We start from the raw sequence: 23278 nt of genomic DNA, 5'->3' as shown, positions 1-23278 counted from the left end.
CTGCGTAATGCTAGACACTAAGGGTCAGATTTTTAATTACCGGCGCATCCCTGCAAAGTAGCAGGGATGCGCCAGTAATTGTGCGCCACGCCACCACCACCCATGGTGCGCCGTATTTACAATGTGGCGCACCATGTGCCCAAAACGTCACCGAAGCGTTACGCTTCTGTGCCGTAAAGGCGGCGCATTGCTGGAGTTGCGTCGCAACGATGGTGCAGCTCCAGCAATGCTCTGGAGTGCCCTATCTCCCCAATGCTGCGTCAAGCCGTACGTCTGCTTCAAGCAGGCGCAGGGTTTGAGTCACGCATCATTGTCCTCAAAGTGACTGATTGAAATCTTGTAGATGTCCCTCAGCCACTTTTAGGATGCGTTCCTGTGCAGGAACGCCCTCCCTTGCGCCGGAACGCCCCCTGATGGCGCAGGGCTTTACAACGTGATGCATCTCCCATATGCGTCACGTTGTTAATATACGCCGCACCATGGCGTCTCTTTTGTTCTGCCGCTGCGTCACAAAAGTCACGCAAAAATGGAGCAAAAGAGCCGCAAGGGGCTTCAAAATCAGCCCCTACAGACTCAAGTCCAGTCCTTCCTTTGTACACATGGCGATAAGAAGAAATAGTGGTGGTGTATTGATAGTTTGAGTATTTTAATGACTGGTTAATGTAGTAGGAAACGTTTTAGTGTTGTCGCTGAGCTGCAATCACGATGGACTTTGTCTGTCACTTCGCGTGCTGCGGACTGCTGCCTGCCAGTCCTAGGCGAACCTTTTTAGTAGTTTGTTTAGTGAGTTACATAAGAACTTTCCAAGTCGACGGTCCGCAAATCAAGCAATACTAATAACGTAGTAGACCACATGAGATCGGTCAATATATCCCGTGGAATAGTTGTCTATTTGCTAATTCGCCAAAATATTTTGTTATTGTTCTTTTGAAATGTTTGATTTGGTTGACAAATATCATCCATGTTTTCTGGTCTTTCTTTCTTTCATGTTGTACATCAGCTCCCCCCAGGGGCAAGTGGGCATTGGAGGAGGCTGCTGCTGCTGCTGAACAGGATCGGTCAGGCGAGGGCTCCTTTGCTCGCCCCGGTAAGTTTTAATTTTAATATAGAGTACCTATTTTTTCCTAGCGTTCCTCATTCGATTTTTTCTAAATCGTCTTTGATCTTCTTGTAGACTGTATCTAAATTCTTATCCTGCCTCGACTATGACTCCCTGTGGTATTACTAGATTATTCTTATTAGCCTGTCTGTGTAGCTAACTAAGATTGCACATTTGGCAATTCCATTGGACTCCCATTCTAGTCAACAATAGCTCGATGCACTGAGTGCAGTCCTCTGGGATTGTCCATAATGTCTTTTCAAGTCTTCTAAATGTTTATGCTTTGACAATTGCAACAATAAAAAGGTGAATGACCACCAAGAAAGAATAAGATACTACTTTACTTTTGGTTTGGATAGGAGGACAATCCATTCTACTACTGTTGCAACTGTTGCAGGGACAAATCTGCACAAACAGAACTATGGACACTAAATAATGCATTGCTCAGCTTATCGATTATAATAGGCGCTGTTAGACTTTCCACATACCTCAGTGATAAGAGACTTTGTAGTTGAACCCCCAATCTCCTTACTGACTAGATAGTGTGGCAGAGTTATTTAGCTCCCAAAGTCACTGATGATTGATCCCCAATGATGATTATCCAACGCAGGACAAGAGTACGGAGTCAGAGTCAAGAAGTGTCAGAGGCACGGACTCATGCTTGCAAAAATTGCAAAACCTTTAGCTCAGCCACTCTAGTCTGGAGGACCAAAAACCACAGAGTCTATTTAAGTTTAAAAGCTTTATTAAAAGTAAACACATTTATTAAAATCAAGTTTGTCATAAAACTAAACGTTTAACTGAAAATGGAAAAGTGCTTAGTGCTGACGATTAATTGAACACATTTCTTGTGGTCGAGCCGAGCTCTCACCTGGTTTGAACTTGATCTTGCTCGTGTACTTAGAAGTCAAGCTTCTGTCTGTTAGGAGAAAAAGTGGTGCGTGTTAAAAATAAAAAGCAAGCATTCATCAGTTGTGCCAAAAAGTGCAGCAAGACAACAGCCTTCCCTGGAAAAAGGGACATTTTTACATTAGAGTAGACAGTCACAAATTATTACATTGTTTTCTGTTTTTTTCACATTTCTTTATTCCTAGACCAAATATTATATAGTAGTGAGTGGTGTATTCTAACATTCTTAAATGTACTTTGTAGGTGGAACATCTGGTGGCGGGGCCAGCGCGGAGGTGGTGGTGCTGGATGAGGAGAACACTTCTGGGGAGGAGGCAGTGCAAGTGCCGGACGACACCAATGTGCCTGTGAGGGTTCACACGGTGGTGGCGGGCAGAGGTTAGTTATATATTCCTTACTTATTGAGATTGAAGACTGCAGAGTGTGCTTTCTGCACGGGTGTATTATAAATCAACCAGGTAGTAGCCTCCTCTAAATGTACTTCGACTTAGCTGTGAAGTTTTTGGCAAGAAGAATCCCAATCAGATCTGAGATGAACGTGATGGATGGGATGAACGAAAAGTGAAAGAAGGGTGTAAGTAAGTGTGGAAGGACGAGAAATTTAATGATGACTGGCAAAGAAGAATGATATGTGTTTGCTTGGTCCCTGAGGTGGCTGGGAAGGAAAGAATATGGTATGGTGCATGGCTGGGTGAATGATGAAGCAAGGATGGGTGGAAGGAGACCAGCCTGGGTGGGTGAAACAGAAACTGTATGTGTGCATATACTTTGAATGGATGGATGCCTGGATCATGGTACTATCTGACTCTTAGATAGCATATGTGTATCTAGTGAGAGTAGACGGTCACTGGATGAACTAAGTGTTACTTTGAAGAGCATGTAACACCGCACCCGCACGTCCGTTCCAGTGTAGGAAAGGCAAGGAAAAGAAGTTGTAATTTTGTCCGAATACTACCATGAATAGTAGCAGTAGTTTGTATTGCAACTGCAAGCACAGCATATATCCGGTTATTACAGTGGACACTCCCTACCTCTCTTAATAAGTTTAATTTAGTAGTAGTACGTCATTCATGTGTGGGTGTATCACTGTTCACTCAATAAAAAGCAAAGCACCTAAAGTCATCCCATATGTAATCAAATACATCCCATGTGAAGTGATAGATAATCAGATTATTTAGCTTCTTCATTTTCCTTTTCTAGTACTCATTTGCACTGTAGGGTGAAAGTTAAATTAATTAAGCAGTAGCCCTTTTAACAGAGTATTCGCAGTGCCACCCGTAATAGAAAAGTAAGAGCTTCACCACCTGCATGTACTGGACCGGTACAGTAACGCAAGTCTGTCTCACTCATCATGTTGTGCGTCTGTTTTTCTCGGGTGCAGGTTCACTGCGCTGGCATTATGCCGGCTTGCATAAGATAACGTACCAATTTTCCTAAACAAGAGAGAAGAAGAAGAAGAAGACTGGTGTACTGTCATAGTCGACTGTAATGGAAGTCCATAGTGCTCGTAGAATTTGTTCCTTAAACTCCCACTAATGTTAGAGCAAGGATGAAGAAGTGGGAGGTTAGATAGATACTGGCCTCAATAGTTATGTACTCTGCTTTCAAGTGGCTAGTTGTACTGTGACACAACTTTCTGCTCAATCATTTTGTGTTAATCTTAAGGAGCATTGGTTACAGACTATGTCTTTCTTTCTTCATATAGTTGCTCCTTCCAAATCCAAAAAACCAACAAGGAAGGAGCTGGCTCGAATGGCCCGGCAACGGAGGCTGGATGCCACTGTCGCCGAATATCGGTGGCTGCTGGCCCTGGAGGAGGAGGACACGCAGTCTACTGGTACATCCACTGGGACAGCTGCATCCTCCTCCGTGCCCCCACAGGCTGCCAGCCAGCGCAGTGCTCCTGCGGTACGGAGCCGGGCTACCAAAGCCAACCGCCACCGCCGAGCAGCAAAGACAGCAGCTGCCCCCCACAGGAGTTGCAAGGCACGCCAGCGCCGCTTATGCCTCAGAGTGTCCTACCTGGAGCAGGAGGTCCTAACATATAAGACCTTGGTGGAGGGCCTCCGCTCCGACCATGCCACCCTCCGCAAGGAGTATGATGCCCTGGCCGCTAAAGTGAACAGCATCCTGCCGTAGTGTCCCTTGCCCCGTTTTTAGAGAATTTTGGGGGGTGGGAATTGGGACTTGGGTTGTTTTTGGGACTTTTGAAGGACAATCGTTGGGGTTAGGGAGGGTCTTGCAGGAGATTATTTTGTTAGGGCTAGACAAATATACTTTTTGAAACTTTATCTGAGCATACCTGTTTTTTACTGCTTTTGAGTCTGGTGGGTGGGGGTTTAACAGTAAGTTTGTTTTCCTGAAACTTAAGTCTGTGTCATTTTCTTTCTTTAAGTGTAAATGGCTAAATGTTTTCAACACTAAGTGCCTCTCACAGAGTAAGTGAATTCAAGAGTCCTAGGACTTTAGTAGTACTACCGTCAATCTCTCGTCTCTCCTAATACTCCATTATACTACCTCCCACCAAACGCTTATCTTACATGTAATTTGTGTTTGAAAGTAGGGCTAGGCCCAGGGCTGGCTCCACGGGAAATGGCGATTAAGGTTGGCAATCCTGGGCAGATGAAATGTCCTCATTGCAGTGGTACTAGTGGTGTGACACAGTGGCAGTTGCATGCCTATGGAAAAAAAGAAAATGAAACCTGCTTTGTCCTTACTGGAGCATTACAACGGTACGATAGAGAATATAGCAGGTGACAGTACACTAGAACAGTGCCACAATGTAGCCTAACAAATGGTAAAGTATTGAAAGTATAACTAGTACTTGCGTTGAATTTCTTTGACATTGCCTACTAATACAAGAAATAGTACTGAAGCTGAGTAAGTCTAGAATATATCCTCGGATTCCTTAACCAGCCTGTTGCTATGACCTTATCCTCCCCAGCAAGTGTGTGGAATTATTGCTGTCATTTAGTCACACATCAATCAAAACCACACAGCCCGGGGGAAGAGGGTTAGGGTTTGGAAAATGGATGGGAATGTTTTTTTTTTGGGGAAAGTTTTGTTGAGAGAAGAAAAAAAAAAGCACAGCATGGACAAACAATAATTGAAGATAAAGAAATCTTTGGGTACAAAGCTAACCATAAATCTTTTAAGTGACATAAAGGAAGTGCATGCACGACTGCATGCATGGTTACTGAAAAGTAAGTACTATTTTCGACAACCGTGAATGACAGAATGCGACAGTACAGGGCTGCAGCGTTTTCACTTGCCTATCTCTGCACTCAGAGAAACACTTCTTACATTAAATTAGGTTTAAAAAATAGCAGAAGTAAAACCTTTAGAATGGCTGTAGGGATGAATTTAGAAGCAGAGAATGGAGATCCAAGAAATGCAGAGTCACACTCATAGAAGTTCACAGCAATAACATTACTTTAAAGATAATTAGAAAAGAACGGATACTGTATCTGTATGTTGTTGTCCTGTTGAATTTGGTAAGTTGCATGCATCAAACCATTCCTCTTATTAGCGGGACTCCTCCATTCCAGCTGACGCTCCGTCCATCAATGTTGGTGACCAAAAGACACCCTGTCCACTGCCTGCCTGGCGGATGCTGAATTGCGGCTCGCTAATGTGAAGCCTGACTTCATCCTTTTTTTCCCATTGCACAGACTGAAACACGGCATGTAATTATTGATGGAAAAACAGGAAGTGATATTAGAACACCACTGACAAATAAATATAAGGTATGTAAGCTGTGTAGTGCAAAAAGTCACACATTTAGTTTCCGAATAGACAGTACAATATTTTTGAAAGTGCGTACTCTGTCGGAGTCTCCCTTTGAAGGATAAATAAGTATGGGCAAATTAATTTAGCGGATCTTTCCCCTCAAGCTAGGTGTACTGTTAACTGTGTTTTAGAACAAAATTAGACCTTCCAAGCAGTGCTCCCACCCAGACCCTTACTAAAGCCAGTCGCAAAAATGTAGAAGACCACCAATCAGATCTCAAAAAACGAGGCCTAGTAGAAAACTGGTGACAAAACGTACTTTGAAAGTAAAAGTAGGCCCAAACCCCCCCCTTACCCACCGTGGATTGTATTCAAAGCACTTGCAAGCAAGCAAAAGTATCCATACCCAGCATCGCTCCAAGACTCGCAAACCCCCCCCACAAACAGCCCCGCACCCAAACAGATGCAATACAAATACTGCTAACCCTAACAAGCCCTAAGTTAAGATTAGTGGTGAACGCTTTCTTTAACTATGCCAAATCCCCCCTTTCCCACCATGGATGTTCTTCAAATCACTTGCAACCAAAATTACACATTCCCACAAGTGCTCTAAGACCCCAGAACTCAGTTGCAAAAATCTAGAACACACCGAAACACATGCAATCCTGCTGCTAGGGCTAACCCTAACGAACCCTAAGTTACAAAAAGTGCCAAAAGGCTTTTCTGCATGGATTTTCTCCAAACCAGTTTTATCCGGTATTAGACCTTCCCAGCAATGCCCCAAGACCCGCCAACCCACCCGCAAAAAAGCACAACACCCCCAAACAGCCAAAAAGCCAAAATGGAAAATCTCATATTACTTACAATATTTTTCTGCCTTCTGTCCAAACGCGCTGTGCAGCTAGGTCATAACTCCCGTTTTCCACCATGGGTTTCCTGAAAAGCAAATGCAATCAAAACTAGACTGTGCCAGCAGTGCTCCCAGACCCCAAAACCCACCCACAAACACCCGGAACCCCCCCAAAGAGCACCTCAAAGAGACAAGCAAGTCAGCAAAAACACCCAAAAATATTTCGTCTCCGGTTTGGTCCAAACCACTTTTATCCGGTATTAGAGCTTCCCAGCAATGGCCCCAGACCTGTCAACCCAGGCGGAAACAAGTAGAAGCCCCCCAAACAGGCAAAAAGCAAATATACAAAAGTGGGAACTTAGAAATTTTCAGGAAAATTTCCCAAATCACTCAGCGCGCGCTCTGCAGCTAGGCCCTAACTCCCCTCTGCCTCCATGGATTTCCTTCAAACCTCTTGCTATCAAAACTATCCATACCCAGCAGTGCTCCCAGACCCCAAAACCCACCCACAAACACCAGGAAGCCCCCCAAACAGGCACCCGAAAACGCTACATTGAGCAAAATGTCAGAAAATGCAAAAACTTTTTCCTCATGGATTTTGTCCAAGCCAGTTTTATCCGGTATTAGAGCTTCCCAGCAATGGCCCCAGACCCGTCAACCCAGGCGGAAACAAGTAGAAGCCCCCCAAACAGGCAAAAAGCAAAAGTACAGGTGATTAAAGTTTTAATTATATTAACTGTGCAAAACAAAGAAAGACAGACACACAGGAATAGAAGTGAATAAGGACGAAAAAGAAAGTTATTGATTCATTGGCTCATTTTCAGGGCTCGGTGTCAGGGAATAAGAGTTCGTCCTCATACTCTGCGAATTCAGGCAGGAGTAGGTCAGTGTCACCTAACACAGAAGAAATTCCCTCATCTAAGTTGCTGTCCTCCTCGTCTTCTTCCGGCGTGTATTCTCGTACTTTGTAATCTGGTGGTATGAGGTGCTGATTCATCTTGATCATTGTTAACCTCTCCACATTTTTGGGCGAGAGGCGGGTCCGTTTGCAAGTTACAATGCCACCAGCAGCACCGAAAACACGTTCAGAAGACACGCTTGCGAGTCGGCAAGACAAGTAATTTATAGCCAGGTTGGTGATCTCTGGCCACAATTCTTTTTTCCCATGCCAATACGCCAATGGGTCACCATTAACATAGACCTCTGTTGAGTCATTCAGATAGTCCTGCACCATCGACTGAAGGTTCTCCACGGTTCCTCCACTTTGCTTACTTTTTGCTCGGACCTTTTGAGAACCAAACCCAATCTCAGTTAGCCAATCCTCTTCATCACCCAATGTTTCTGTTGTGTCTGGTGCAGATGATCCGGTTGCCGGTGTCTTTAACGGCTGAGAGGTCACTTCTGCCACAGCCACAGGTGCAGAAGTGGATTCTTTTGACTGGGGATGGCCTGCTGATGCTGATGTACTGCCTTTTCTTTCAATTTTCTGCCCTTCTCTTTCAAACCTCATGGCTGACAAGGCTAGCCAACGTTTGTACTTTGTAACATCTTCATCACCAAAAGGAAATAATGCTCTGACTGCCAGCGCCTTTTTGTAGCGTGGTTCCAGAATAGTAGCACAAATGTAATGCTATTCTGAGTGGATCTTTTGAAGACGTTCATCGCCAAGTAGGCGCTCTAACAATTTCTCCGCCAAAACAAAAGCTTCTTGCTGTTCTTCATCTGTTTGAAACTTAGAAGATACCGCCTTCAGTTTGTGCTCCAGCATGCGCAACAATGGGATAGCTTTTCCCAAATTACAGTCCTCCCTGCTGACTGCACGTGTGAAGACCTCAAAAGGACGAAGCATGTCTGTCAGGCTTTTAACTAGCTTCCATTCCGCCGTATCTAGCCTCAGGTCCTTCTGAGCTGTACCCAGTGTTAAGAAATACTGATCGAGTACCGTAAACTGCTCATACAGACGCTCAAGCATGTAGAAGGTTGAGTTCCAACGTGTTGGCACCTCCTGGATGAGTGCTTTCACTGGCATTCGACGTTCATGTAGCAGGCTCCTCAGATGCTTCCGGGCCTTAAAAGAATGGCTGAAATGGTTGCACATTTTTTGACAGGTGGCCACTAACCCGCACGCTGGACTGTCTTCACTCAAGAATTTTTTAACAACCAGGTTTAAACAGTGCGCCAAACACGGCACTCTGAAATAGTGACCCAGATCCATGGCCTTAACTACATTGGCGCCATTATCCGTGGAAACATAACCAATCTCGCGTTTTTTTGGGGACAGCCAGTGCAAGACCTTTGTGTTAAACTCATTCAAAATGTTTTCTGCTGTATGACGAAGCTCCAAGCCAAACATGGCTAGTGTTGCATGTTTCCGAGCAGCTTTAAAAACTTGGTCCGGGTCAACACCTGAGTTTAGCTTTGCTTTAACCCCTGAAAAAGAGACCCAGTGTGCAGTGATGCTCATGTAATCAGTGCCTGCCCCACTGGTCCACATGTCTGTTGTCAGATGTATAGTGTGAACAGCACTCTTCTGCAAAGCTGCCCCAATCACCTCCAGCACATCTTTATGTAGTCCTGGAACCGCAACTCGGGCAAAATAGAACCGGCTAGGAACCTTCCATTTAGGGCAGAGCGCTGCCACTAATTCTAGAAAACCAACTCCTTCTACAAAAGAAAAAGGGAGAAGGTCCAGAGCTAGCATTTTAGCCAGCTTAGTGTTATACAGACGCGCCGTTGGGTGGTTGAGTTCATATGGCGCGTCTGAAAACAACATGGTTCTAATGTTGCCCTGCACCATTTTACGAGATGATGATGATGACTTCTTCGACCCAGTTACGCTCGCTGATTAACTTTTTCGCATTGGTGTCTCACTATCTCCCACACTCTTAGTGTGGCTCATATATCTTGCAGGGGGTGTGCTGCTGGCAGGGGTACTGGGTGTAACTGAAGGAATGTTTGACGCTTCTTCCTCCTCATCATCATCAGATGGAACATCAACGTTTGCTTGACTTGCAATTCGGGCTTCCTTGATCTCCTTTAGGCGCGCAAACCATTGGACAGCGTGCTGTCTCTTAAGATGACCTCTCTGGCCTCCAGTCCCATAGTTGGTACCAAGCTTACCACGACTAACTGCAAGCTTACAAATGCTACAAATGGCTGTGTTTTCCTTTTTTGGGCAAAAACTAAAGAAGTCCCAAACTGCGGACTTGAAATGTCTGGGGGGGCCGGAGGAGGCGATACTGGTGGTGGTCATGCTGCTAATGCCAGATGAAGTGGAGGATGTGTATTGCTGAACTTTACCACGTTGTGCACTTTCCCCACCACTGATTGAGGTCGAGGTGGATGGGGGTCCCTTCTGGCGAGGAAGAAATATGGAAGCGGTAGGTGGTGGTGTACTAGTTAACAACAATGATTGTGGTGTTCCCATTGCCTCCTCGTCTACAACATCATCACGCTCAGCAGCTTTTTGGGCTAGGGTCAAAATGTCTGTTTGCTGCATGCCCGCTGAGGCCGGAGTGAAGCCTGTGATGACTGCGTCGTCGCCGTGAGAGTCTTCAGCAGCAGGAGTATACGCCACTTCTTGTTGAGCGTCATCACACTCCATAACTATGAGAGTTTCGACGACCTTCCTTTTACGCTTAGCTACCTTTGTCAGATCATGGTGTGCCTCAGCCTCAGCCTCACTCTCAGACGGCAGTGGTGCTGGTTCCCAAGTAAGATCCATATCATCAGAAGGAGGTGGGCTTGAAGAAGATGTAGACACCACCCTTGATCTTTTCCTTGCTCGGGATGTGGAAGACAATGAATGATCATCAGGAGGAGTGGCTTCCTCAAATGATACCTCGGCTTGATTGTTGATTTCCTGATGTGCCCCTACTTTGGGAGGAACAACTATTGTGGGCACTTGTTGTGCCCCTCCATGGACCTCTGCTTGCACATCTCCTTGCGCTGCCTCTCCTTCCACATGTACTTGGGCTTGTACTTGCACATGTGGTTGTTGTTGTTCAACACTCGTCAGATGAGTTACAACAACCTGTGTTGATTGAGCTACATTGCTGCTACTTTCTTGCGATGAGCCAACATCACTGGTCGATGGTGATTGAACAAGTAGACTGGCTGCCTCTGCAGCACTCAAGGGCTTGGACTTAAGTTGGCGTGGTGGTGGTGGCACTGAGCCCAATGGAGCGGGGGCGCTGCTCCCAGCTTGGTCCCCAGTAGATCCCGCTGCTGCTGCAGGCGTACTTTTTTTTTTATTCCCAAAAAATGTGGCGGGCGGCACACCAGTCTCCTTGGTAACTTGCTTCTTCTGGTCCTTACTGGCAACTTTCTTGCTAGAGGAGCTACGGGGAACTTTTTTTGGGGCCATCTTCTTCAGAGGTCAGAACAGCAGGCCGCAGTTGCACGAGTTGCACAGTTGTCTGTGGCCAGACGTGATGTTGCGTGACGTTATGCTGCACACACACACCGCTGCAGGACTTCTTCCTAGCACTAGTGATTCTCTTGAGTCCTGTGCACCTAAAAGCAATGGAAGACAGAGGAACATCAGTTCAGTTATACACCCCAAAAACTCGAAAACCACATAAAAATCAGCACAATCCCATGCCATCCATGCCCTCCATGATGTTTAAATTCAAGACACCCCACAAAAAGACTAGGCCCATGCACCACTCACTACCTCTGGGCATAATGGATGAAAGCTAGGCAAAATGGGTGCAGGCCTCAGACACTGCCTGTCTTCAAAATGGCCCCTCAGTCCCCATCAACAGTACACCCCAAAAAAACGAAAAACACACCAAAATCACCACAATCCAATGCCATCCAGGATGTTTACACTAAAGAGACCCCACAGGCAGACTCAGTCCATGCACGACTCACTACCCCTGGGCAAAAGGCCCCAACAGCAGCCTACAAAAATCAGAAAAACACAAAATTCAGCACAATCCCAGGCCATCCATGCCCTCAATGATGTTTAAATTCAAGAAGACACCCCACAGAAAGACTAGGCCCATGCACCACTCACTACCCCTGGGCATAATGGATGAAAGCTAGGCAAAATGGGTGCAGGCCTCAGACACTGCCTGTCTTCAAAATGGCCCCTTGCACCCCAAGCACATGTGGAGGGCCTGCCTGTACAAGCACTCAAGATGGCCACCACCACCCACATGGCCAGTCCACATCAACAGTACACCCCAAAAAAACGAAAAACACACAAAAATCACCACAATCCAATGCCATCCAGGATGTTTACATTAAAGAGACCCCACAGGCAGACTCAGTCCATGCACCACTCACTACCCCTGGGCAAAAGGCCCCAACAGCAGCCCAAAAAAATAAAAAAAAACACACAAAATTCAGCACAGTCCCAGGCCATCCATGCCCTCAATGGTGTTTAAATTCAACAAAACAGTTGTATCATGCACCCATAACTAACCCTGGTCCTACTGGATACTGTGGCTACCCACAATATATTTTATTTAATGTTCTGAAAAAGTTCCAAAATTGTAGTTGCAGCAACTGTAATGCCCCAAACAAACTTACTTGTGAAAGTTGATTTCTAATCCAAAAGTGATCCAAAGAAAGTCAAAAAGGCCTCAAATCCAAATATCCAGCAGCATCCACAAAAAGTAATCCTTCCAGGTCAAGATACAAATGAAAGTGACCAGCACATGAAGAAAGCACTGGGAGGAGCCTGCTGGACAGGAACAGGAAGTTGGAGACTGTGGGGCACTTCCTTCCTCCCCCCCCCCAAAAATTGACTCCTTGCAAAAAAAAGTGCAGGCAAATGTCAACCTGAGGAGTTATTCTGATAAAAATCATGATTTCCAGAAGGTTTATGCTGCTTGCTGGTGGATTTCTTGTGCAGAATTGCAAATTTTGCAATTTCGCGAGTGCGAGATTGTTGCTGCCCGCCGCATCTACGTGTTCGCAATTGCGAACTCTCGCGATGGAGGCTGTGCAAGGTGGCAAGTCGCGATGATGTAATCGCGGTCGCCAAACTCCCGCGAGATCCCGCAGCAAGATCCAAAATGGCGCAGCACACGCAAAATATGGAGAAAAACAACTCTGCAAACGCTGAATGACGGTAAGTGAACGCCGCTCGCTGCAAAATTGTATCACCAAGCAAAAAAAATCCGCTGCGTGCGAATTTACGGATTTTCGGCAAATTTGCCGAAAATCCACAAATTCCGCTAGCGGAACGGATTTTATGCCCATGCTTAACCATTTATCTGAGAAAAAGAAATAAAATATACATCTGGGCCACCCCTTCCATCCTGTCATCTCCTTGAAGAATGAAATGCACTACATGTGTACACCGCCTGGGGTGCACCATATTCTTCGTCATCTACGAGATCCACCCATATCCACCTAGGGTGGAAGAGAACATAAGCCGAAAAAAGGGATATGAAGCAAGATATCCTCGAAAAGGAATCCTCATAGACCCTCTTCAGGAGAAATAATTAACAGAATGCAGCACACTTAGAAAGAGGGAAAAACAATGAGAAATAAAGATATTTCTCCCTATTATGCCTCACCTGGGAAGGATTCTGATTTGGTGCATTCCCATGTTTACATGTCCTTGTAAATCTGGGAATGTGTCAAAAACCATGTGGGTTGAGTGGGAACACCGACCGTAACGCCCATGGAACATCTCCCTTGCGCAGAGAAAGGCAAAACAGTGATTTGCACTGTGTTACTTTACTCCAGATTTATTAAGCCATTGAAAGTGACGCAAAGTGACTTTAATTGGCTTCATAAATCTGACTTAGAGGCTTGCGGCACCCATGTACCACTATGCGTGGTGCACACGTGATGCAAGCCTCTCATAAATATGCCCCTAAGTTTGAATGTAATAGGCCTAAACACCCCAACTGAGTGCCTGCCACTTCTTGCTTAAAGAGTCTAAATGTGAAATTCGCCTCTTGCAGTAGAACCACCACCTAAAAACTGATTGGGGACACTTGAGAAGCAGATGTTTCCCTAGGTGGTACTTTTCCTCTGCTCCCAATAAGAAAGGTGGTGTGGCTAACCTGTTGGCAAGGTAATGGTCAAGAACACAATCGCTGGAATCACCAACAGGTTCATATGGGTGTCCTTGAATGGTAGGTCAACAAAAAGAGGGGGGACCAGGAGCCTGTTGAAGTCCAGTGTCCATGCTCCACAAATGACAGTTAAATCATAGGGGACACTGTTCCAAGTTGAGGGTGCAATGTTTCACCCAGTCAATACAAAGAAAGATTAAGAGTAGAATAGAAGATGAGAGTAGAAGGAAAAAGAGAGAGGCAGAGGTTCTCCCCCAGTATCAAGGATTCAATCCCAAAGGGGAGGGCCGAGTCTTGCCTCTGAGTTGCCCTCACACACCCCAAAGGATGTCATGCTTCATCATCAGGCTTTTGCTCCTCGTCAGGCGGGCGCTGCAATGCCTGACGGTCCCCCCAAGGGTCACTTCATGGAGATCTTTTAAAAGAAAAGCCGTTTGGTGAGTGCACGCGTGTTGGGTGGATCCAGTGGGAAAAGTGGTGAGGTGCGTGCAGGAGTAGATAAATAAAACTACCTAGGGGTATCCACAGGGAAACCCTTTAATAGCGTGGTGCCCCTGGTAGACTAAGAAAACAGAAGGTTGGTGAGTTACTATAAGGCCCGTGTAACTTAGCAAAAGGTTGACATGTTTCACGCCATATTTGTCTGAACAATCAATGGCGTTTCTTCAGGACCTAACTGATGTGGTAGATGTGCAAGTAAAAATGGGGTTCCGGAGTAGAGATGGTAACCACATAGGTGAGAGGTGGCTTGGGGTTGACCACAGAGTTGATTTCCCTACTGTGTTGTGTAAAAATCGCGACTTGTAGATGCGCCCAAGCAAAGGAGGTATCTAGAAGGGATGAAAAAATAAAGAAAGAAAGAGAGAAGACTTATGCGTCAGAAGTGCTGTGGCAAAAGTGTACATTAAACCTTCACACATCACGTGAGGTAGCGCCTGGGACAGCATAGTCAGACCAGTTAACATTTGAACACCATGGGAAATAACTCATAGTAAGTGCATAAAATACATGATCACAGTCAACATCCCATGGTGCCTGAAGAGAGACCCCAGAAGCGCCATGTCACAGTGAAAGATCACAGGGAGTGGACGCGGCGCCTGAGGTACCCCGCATGCCACCCGAGGGTGATTGCTGTACTAATTGACCGTGTAAGCAGACAAGAGTCCAATCAGGCATGCCAGGTGTGCCGACTGGTGCGCATCATTCCCGGGGGTTATCAAAGAGTCAAAACCCCTCCGTCGCTATGTCGCGCTACCAGTGCTGGAACATCTTTGCATCGTGCAATCTTAAATGGTTACCATTATAGGTGATGACCAGCCTTGTTTAAAAGACATATTCAAGCAATCATATCAGGAATGAAGTGGAGGGCAGTGCCCCGCTTACCCTCACGTAAACGGTAGCAGTCTCCCAAGGCTAGTATCCACTGGATGCCCGCACCCCATTGGCTATATATAAGAGGGAGAGAGTGCAAATGCGGACAGAATTGCCGTGACTAACAACTTCGGGAATGCGGAGTAGGTAAAGCAAGCCTAATGCATACAGTATCATTAGTACATTCTTCCACCATGATAGTGGTTTTTACTCATGGTTGCGTTGGGTACCGGCTCTTTAGCACCTACCCTCTCCCACCGGGTGCCTGCAATGAGTGTGTTATAGTTAGGTGAATATATCAGTGACAACATTAATGTTTTAAACAAAAAAAAAAGCATAAAAAATCACCAGTTATACTTAGCAGACCTAACTATAATTTGCGCCCCTGCCATGCACTGCTTATAACTTCACATATTACATCACTTATGGCATATTCTATGACATCATTTATGACATCAGTGATGACTTCTGTGATGACGTCTTTGATGCCAGCACTGATGACATCATCCAAGCTACGATTTTGCACATATTGCTCTATAAATTAGTATAGCATTATAAGCCTGAAATTAAGTACAAAATAGCTCAGAAGAATATGAGGCATTATTAATGTCATCACAGTTACAACTTACAATGGTGTACGAAGCAACATTAACCCTATTCCATACACTTCACAGGTAGCGTAGTTCACATTAACACGCAACCACAGATATATGGGAAACCCTCATTGCATGCAGTGTTAAATCTATACAGAACTGTTCATACGAAGCCAAGCTCCGAAAAATACTGAACATCTGTTCCAAAACGAATGCCCGACTACGGACAGCTCCTATCTGTATGAAACCCCGGACAGTCACCAAACCTACATTGAGAAATGAAGTTGATATGAGTGGAGAAGTGAGTACTGTAAACAGTATTCACTCTATGGAGACAGTTGACTCTGTGCCTCACTGTTTGTAAACAGTGAAATTCTCATGAGATATACCCGACTATTAAAAAGTATCTACTAAGAAAAGTGTACACTCTATACAACATTTGTTTGCCATGTACAATATATATTTCAAATAAGCAACATTTGAAGGTGCTACAGCTTATACTACTGACAGCCTTCATGCTAAGATAAACCATATCATAAGCAAAACAAGCACATATAAATATCATAATACCTGGTGCATACAGTCTTCTGTGTTACATAGAAATTGCCATGTTGAGACGATTGTGTCTAAGAACTTAGTGCTGCTTACAATACTTAGTATGTTGTATGTAAAAACTTTGCTGTGCTGCAAACTTTTTCTACAGAGTATAAAAATGTGTGTGGGTACGAGCCCCCATGAGAAGGCCAAACAGAAACTGCCAAGGGGCCACACCTCCTCACTAAACACTAGAGCCTGACTCCCCCCGCCCCCCCTAATCTCCTTTCCCTTCCCCCCTCTTTCTTTTTTCTCGGTCAGAGTAGATAGCTAAACAGGGAACCAGTCATACATAGACTTTGTCTCACTCCAACCTGCCTGACGGGTACCCCTAACACATAGCGCCAAGGAATATATGTTATATGTTATGTGTGGGACGGTAATGATGCAGGGACGCTCAAGCTCACGAGCTCTATGTGAAATCTGTACAACTAACAGCCAAGCCACATGGGCTGTCACCCCTTTATGTACAAATGCGATGAAGAATACATGTTTTTTGTCTTATGTTTTAAGTGTAAAATATCCAATAAACAAATATATTAAAAAAATGTGTGTGGAACATGCTGAACACAAGTTTTCAACTGTCACCTGCGCATAGAGTTACTCTTCAATGAAAACATTTATAACTTGCTCAATACCTCTACACAGCTCTGGTTTATAAGTAGCACATGCGTTCTGTAAACACTTACTCCCATTAGCTGGACACAGGCTGTACAAAATTAGCTAAAGAAGTACTATGGTAGTTACGTACCACTATGTAAATTATAAATCAAATTACCATGCTCATTGGATGATGTCATCAATGATGTAATTTGAATTTTTTTAAGTGAAGCCACAAAAAGTCCTCAAAGAAGCCGGGACCCCGGACCGGTGCGAGTAGGGGTTGAGGAACCCCAATATTTGACGGACCACTTCTAATCCCTGCGCACAGCACACAGGACAAGCACTCTTCTCCAAGAAAAGTTTTAATCCGGTATTAGTTCATGAGGTTTAATATACTCAAATTCCAAACAGCCCAACACATTTTGTCAAATACCACACCTTGCTCACCAGTGAGAATGCTTGTATCTGGCTTTCATTTAAAGTGCAGTAAATTACAACAAAAATAAAGAATGGACATCATCAGACACTTGGCATTAAGCTGCTAAACATATGGCCATTTTAACACGTGTCTTTAGAATTAGCTTAAGAGGATATTTAGAGCTGTCTAACCATGAAAGTGCCTCCAAGAGTGAATCTTTGCTATTGCAAATCATAAAATACTCAATTGGAAACATACAATTATGCCCCCCAATTTGTACAATACTTCACAAATCATAATAATTACTGCGCAAAAGACATCACATTCATGTGCTGTACAGTGCACTGAAATTTGGCCATTTTAATACATATTATTCTGCATAAATATATACCAAGGAAAGGAATTCTTAGAAGTTGCTTAGCTTCTACATTTGAACGCATATGACAGCATAGTACATTACTCATGTTTTTAACAAAAGCCATTTTCTCACTGTCAAGAATAAATAGTGTGGTAATAAAGAGGAATGGCAGAATGTGAACAATAATGATCATAACAATGATAGCAACCAGGAAAATATATGTATATAATCAACTGGTGACTGGACACTAAAATATATATGTATAATTTTAAGTCTAATTAATTTTATTTATTGAATGTTATTTTCTATTGGGTTTTACTTTAAGTCCTTACTTCCATAATTCTCTACGGGAATTTATTGTATATCTGTGAATATCAATGGACTTACTCATTTGTATGTAGGTGTTTTCAGTAGCCAGCCCCTTCCTAAACACCTACTGTTCTCTAAGGGCCTCATTCATGAGGCCCCTTGAGCCGTCGGAATGTCACTTTTTGTGACGTTACGTTGCACAGGAGCCTGCTTCAAATTTACGTGGCAGCAGTAAGCCACTTTTTTTGGCTTAATGCTTCCTCGTAAATATGGCTCCCTTCAACCCAGTTTTCTGTGTTAAAGGGGTGTTGCTGGGGGCATTCCCAGCAACATCCATGACTTTTTGACGCTTCATTTATGAGACATCATATTTCTGAGGCAGCGCCAAAAACGTACGCCTCCCCAGGAGAGGCATAAGGGAGGCACAATGAGGAGAAATATCTTTATTTCTCCTTTTTCTATATGTGCTGCATTCTAGAGCACACATAGAAAGAGGAGAGAGTGATTGTTTATGTGCAGGAAGGTTTCCCTTCCTGCACATAAATAATCATCCAAGCAACGCAGGAACCCTTGCACCATGTTGCAAAGGTGCCTGCGTTGGCGCACGGCAGCCCATGGGCACTGGCGCAGGGGAAAAGGACAGGAATGTGCTGTATCTGATAGATACGGCGCATTCCTGGCCTTTTCTTTTACCGTAGGGCAGCGCAGCAGGAAGGCCTGCGGAGCTGTCCCACGGTAAAACCTCATAAATGATGCCCTAAATCTCTCATTTTCTGATGCGGATAATCCCTATTTTACCACTACTCCCCTGGTACCTCCCACATTTACTACTTTGGGGCCGATTCCGAAGTCGGACGGACTGGAGTCTGCCGGTGAATGACACACGATGAATGGCCCGTGCTGACCACTGCCTCAGGCCTACACTGCGGTCCAGTCGGTCACACATGTGTAACTGTGTCTTGGGGAAGATGTGGAGTCGTCCACACCATTGGACACGCCTCATCGCAGGCGGCATCCCCAACAGCACTGGTGCCACTAACTCGGTGCACAATGTCATGGGCACTATCTGTTTGGACCTTGGTGGTGGTTGAGTCCATGGCCTGGTGGTTTCCTGCATCTTCATCTAGCTGGTCCGGACTTGGTGTCCGACATGTGTCTGTTCCATTCAGCTCCACCATAGTGACTGTTTCAGCGTGGTCCTGCCCTCTGCATCATGCCCTGGGGGTACACCTTCCACTGGCCGGTTCAGGTTTAGTGGCACCACGGAACGCAGACTTGCGGTGGACAGGGTTGATGGCACCAGGTCAGTTGTTGATAGTGTTCGATCACCTCCGTGACTCTGATCCGGCTTTTGTCTGGACTGAACCGCATCTTCCTCTTACACCTCTCCATGCGTTCACTGTTGTGGACACAGCCATTCAATATTCGTGAAAAAGTGCTGGATGTGTGACCTACTGGTCCGCAGGGCAGGCATAGGCCATCATCCACGTTTAGCCATCTTGTGTTGAACAGGGTTAGTGGCACCACGTGACGCCGGCTTGCGTTGAACAGGGTTAGTGGAACCACGTGTCGCAGGCCTGCCATATGGAATTATGCCTCACTGAACGAAGGGAGTCTGGTGCTGTGGCCACTGCCATGGACTTGGGGACACTGACATTCATGACTCAGGGCACAGTTCCACATGTGGTGCCTACTGGGCCAAAGAGGATGCTGCTGGAGTATGTAAATGGAAAGGAGGAATGTGTGCCAGCGTCGGGGGGGGCAGCGATGGTCTGCGGAGGCTGCAGAGGTCGCAGGACTGGTGCTTGGCACTTGAACCGGTATGTGGTGGGCCCTCTTTGATACACGCCGTTGTAAGCGGGTGAGCGGAGCCTTGGTGCCCTGGGGCAGGCATGACGGCTCTGGGGACCAGCAGCCCGGGGTGCAGCAGGCACACAGAGACGCAGGCCCCCCGTGCTCTGCGCAGGACTTGGGGCGGGCTGAGAGGCGCCACCCTGGCAAACACGTTGTCCATTCAGAATGAGAACCACAAACAGTGCGACTGGATTTTTGTTCACACCCCTATGCCGGCTTGGTGTACGCAGGTCCTACCCACGAAGCACGTGCATGCAGGGGGAGACGTAACGTGCAACATTTCCACGTTCTGCCCCACAGCCTGTGGGGACATGGTAGCGTTCACTGGCCACTACACTCCATGGACCAGCAGTTGATCTCCACATGGGCATTTCCGTGGTTTGCATTCTGTGGTCTGCCAGGCACCTCCATGCCACACCTGGCATTGGGTAGGTTCACATTTCTTGGTCACTTACCTTTCTCACACATGCCTGCTCAATGCCTCTCCTCACATCCTGCTATTGCATGATCATTGTCTCCATGGCATCTGTGGGTCTTCAGGTATGGCTCTTGGCTGGGCTCCCTTTCATGCTGTGGGTAGTCGTCCTGCTTAGCACTTGCAAAAGGAAGGTGTTAATTCCCTGCTGCTACCGCTGCTTATCACCTGGTTTTGTGGCGCTTTGCAGATCTGGCATTTCGTTGTGAAAGTTGTGTTTTGTTTTTTTTGTGTGTTTTTGCATGGGAACGCCTACTCTGGATCTCATTAGGGTTTGTTGGTGGTGTCCACCGTGGAGATAAATTTTGGGGCAGCTATCGCGGAAATACTGGTGATATCCGCAGTTTGTACCAGCTTGTGAATGGGGTGTTAAATCTATCTCCACTTTTGATGCAGTAAGGTGGGGATAAATCGGAGATGTATTCTTGTGAATATCCCCTAGATTGATATTTCTCAGTGGTAACACATGTATGTGCCTACTGCAAATCTTGCACCTACAAAACACTGGATGCCCAGAAAGAAACTATTTGGGTTCTCAAGAACACCTCATTTATACAATCCGTCCCCTGGAAATACTTTTCCAGATTGTCAAGATAGAATGCCATTCACTGGTCTCTTAGGTGACAATAGTTCATCAAAATGTTGTGTCCACAAAAATATTAACATCGGAATTGATGCAATTATTTGCCAGGTTACGGCCAATATTTATCTGTGGGTGTGGGGACTGTATTCCAGGGTGTTACTAATATGTCTGTCATTCATTGCTCAAGAAATGAGTCTCTGGGGTGCTTCTCAAGATTGCCAGAGCTGTCGTAAATATGCCAGGATGTCACACCTGCTAACTGATGGTCTAAGACGTGAGAAATAGCAGGTGGTTACTCACTGCAATAGGAGGCCGCCAAGACAGCTGTGGCTGTTGACAATGGCTGCTGGACTCTGAAACGTAAGTTCAGAGGAGGGTTAAGAAAGCCCTCCTGTATATAATAGTGCACAAGAGTATGAGTGCATGGAAGTGGGTGTATTTAAGCATTTGTGGGTGGGTTATTCAGGATGGCTTTTACAGGCATGGCCATTGCCAAGGGTGCTCACCATGACCTATTGGTGCCCATATAGCCAATGCCAAATGTGGGCCTTCCTGACAACATTACAGCTACGCCTGGCATGATAATAACCCATTCTAGACAATAATGCCCTTGTTCTAAGGTGGGTGGAATAATTTAGGATATTTACTATAAATTGTAAATACCATTACCTCTGGGCTAGGTATTTCCCATGTGTAGTACATATCCCCTCTTGAGAAGTTTCAGCTTGGAAATGAGGTTTAACATGCACTATCGGAATTCAGTCCAACGAATACTGCATTTTTTGCCTTTTTCACATGACTTTTTCTCCGATTAAATTGCAGCAGGTTCATTCTGCTGGAATTTATTAGGGGAAAGCTGTGAGGGTATGATAATTATCATCTAGTAGCACACCTATTGCGTCATAGGTGTGGCACCCTAGGCACAAGTATAGCTTGCTGGAACTGCCAGCTGTATTAAATCATAGTTTTCAGCCAAATGTTCCATTGTGCAAAGTTCTCTTTATTCTTGTAACCACATGTTAATTCACATTTATCCTTGTTTTTTCATACTAGGCGTTATTACAAATCCTTCCTTGTTCCAATGCATTTCGGTGCATAAAGCACCTTCATCAGGGAACGCCTTAATCCCAACTCATAGAGTCTTAAGTCTGCTACGCGAAGCCCCTCCGCTCCGCTTGCTCCAGGGATGTTTATTATGATAATTATCACACAACTCATAGTTTTGAACTTTGGGCAAACTTTGAATTTAGCCTTTAGCTTGTGATGAGGGCTAACTGGCCATTATTGGTTACATTCCTGCACTGCCTGACAAAATTGTGGCCAATTCCTGAAATATAGTGGACATCCCTTGGCATTATAAGAGGAACATGCTTGACATATTTTCGCAATTACAGACACCATTCTGGTTGCACCTGATGTAATAATAGACCCGGCCATATTTGACAATATTCTTGAGAAGCTGCCTATCTAGGCATAAAGATGGTGTTAGATATGTCAGCCTTAGGGTGGTTCCCCCCCCCCCAAAACCATTTGGGTTATTCGTCCATTTTTGCTGATCACATTTATGTTGGCCTTAGGAGTCTATGCAAGTTACCACTGATAACAAGTACTGAAATGAATGTGCTCACTCCCTAAAACATGGTAACATTGGCTTACATCCAATAGGCACATTTAATTTCATCATAAGTCCCTAGTACAGTATATCTCCTTGTATACAGGGCCTGTGAATTAAATGTCACAAGTGGGCTTTCAAAATGGTTAATGGGAATGCCCGAATAACCCTATGTGTACCTGGGCATCTATATTTCACAGGGAGAAGTGGTTCTCTATAGGGATTAATCTTTCTCTCATTCGCACCTTGAGTTTGGTCCAAATTCAGCCCCACTAGACATTTTGTGGACCAATGTATGGACTTAGGGTGCTCCGTAAACAATCTGCAAATGTAAAATGTTTTCACAATTTTGGGAATTCCATATTATAGATATGGTCAATGTGTGTCGGCCATCTTACGCTGGGCCTCCTCAGGATAGTGCACATGGATTTGTATAATTAATAAAATCCATTGAATCTAAATTGTCTCCGCTAGAGACATGCCTGCTTTGACATCATGATGCTCTCAGGGCTAATGAGAAGGAGTCTCCGCAGCAGCGCGGCACAGTGAAAGGGAGGCAAACAAGCATTTGCAATGCAATTGGTCTCACCTTTGGGACCTTATATGTATTTAGCTATGCAGCACATTAGCCTGGGTGCTGAAACATCTATTGTCCTTTAACATGGAGGGACAGTAAGCACCAAACTGTGTGACACACCAGGTATGGGAACACATGGAGAGAAATATTGCTTTTCAGCTGGAAATGGTATAGTCCAAAGCTCTGTTTTTAATATAAAATCAGGACCTTCAGTGGCGTTAGCACTGAAAATACAAGAAGTAAAAAATATATTATTGTCTACGGGTGCTCGTGGAAGACAATTTCTATGGACTGGAATCCAAAA

Source organism: Lissotriton helveticus, chromosome 9 (genome assembly GCF_964261635.1).
Source record: "Lissotriton helveticus chromosome 9, aLisHel1.1, whole genome shotgun sequence".
NCBI lineage: Eukaryota > Metazoa > Chordata > Amphibia > Caudata > Salamandridae > Lissotriton > Lissotriton helveticus.
Note: the sequence above shows the minus strand (reverse complement) of the source record.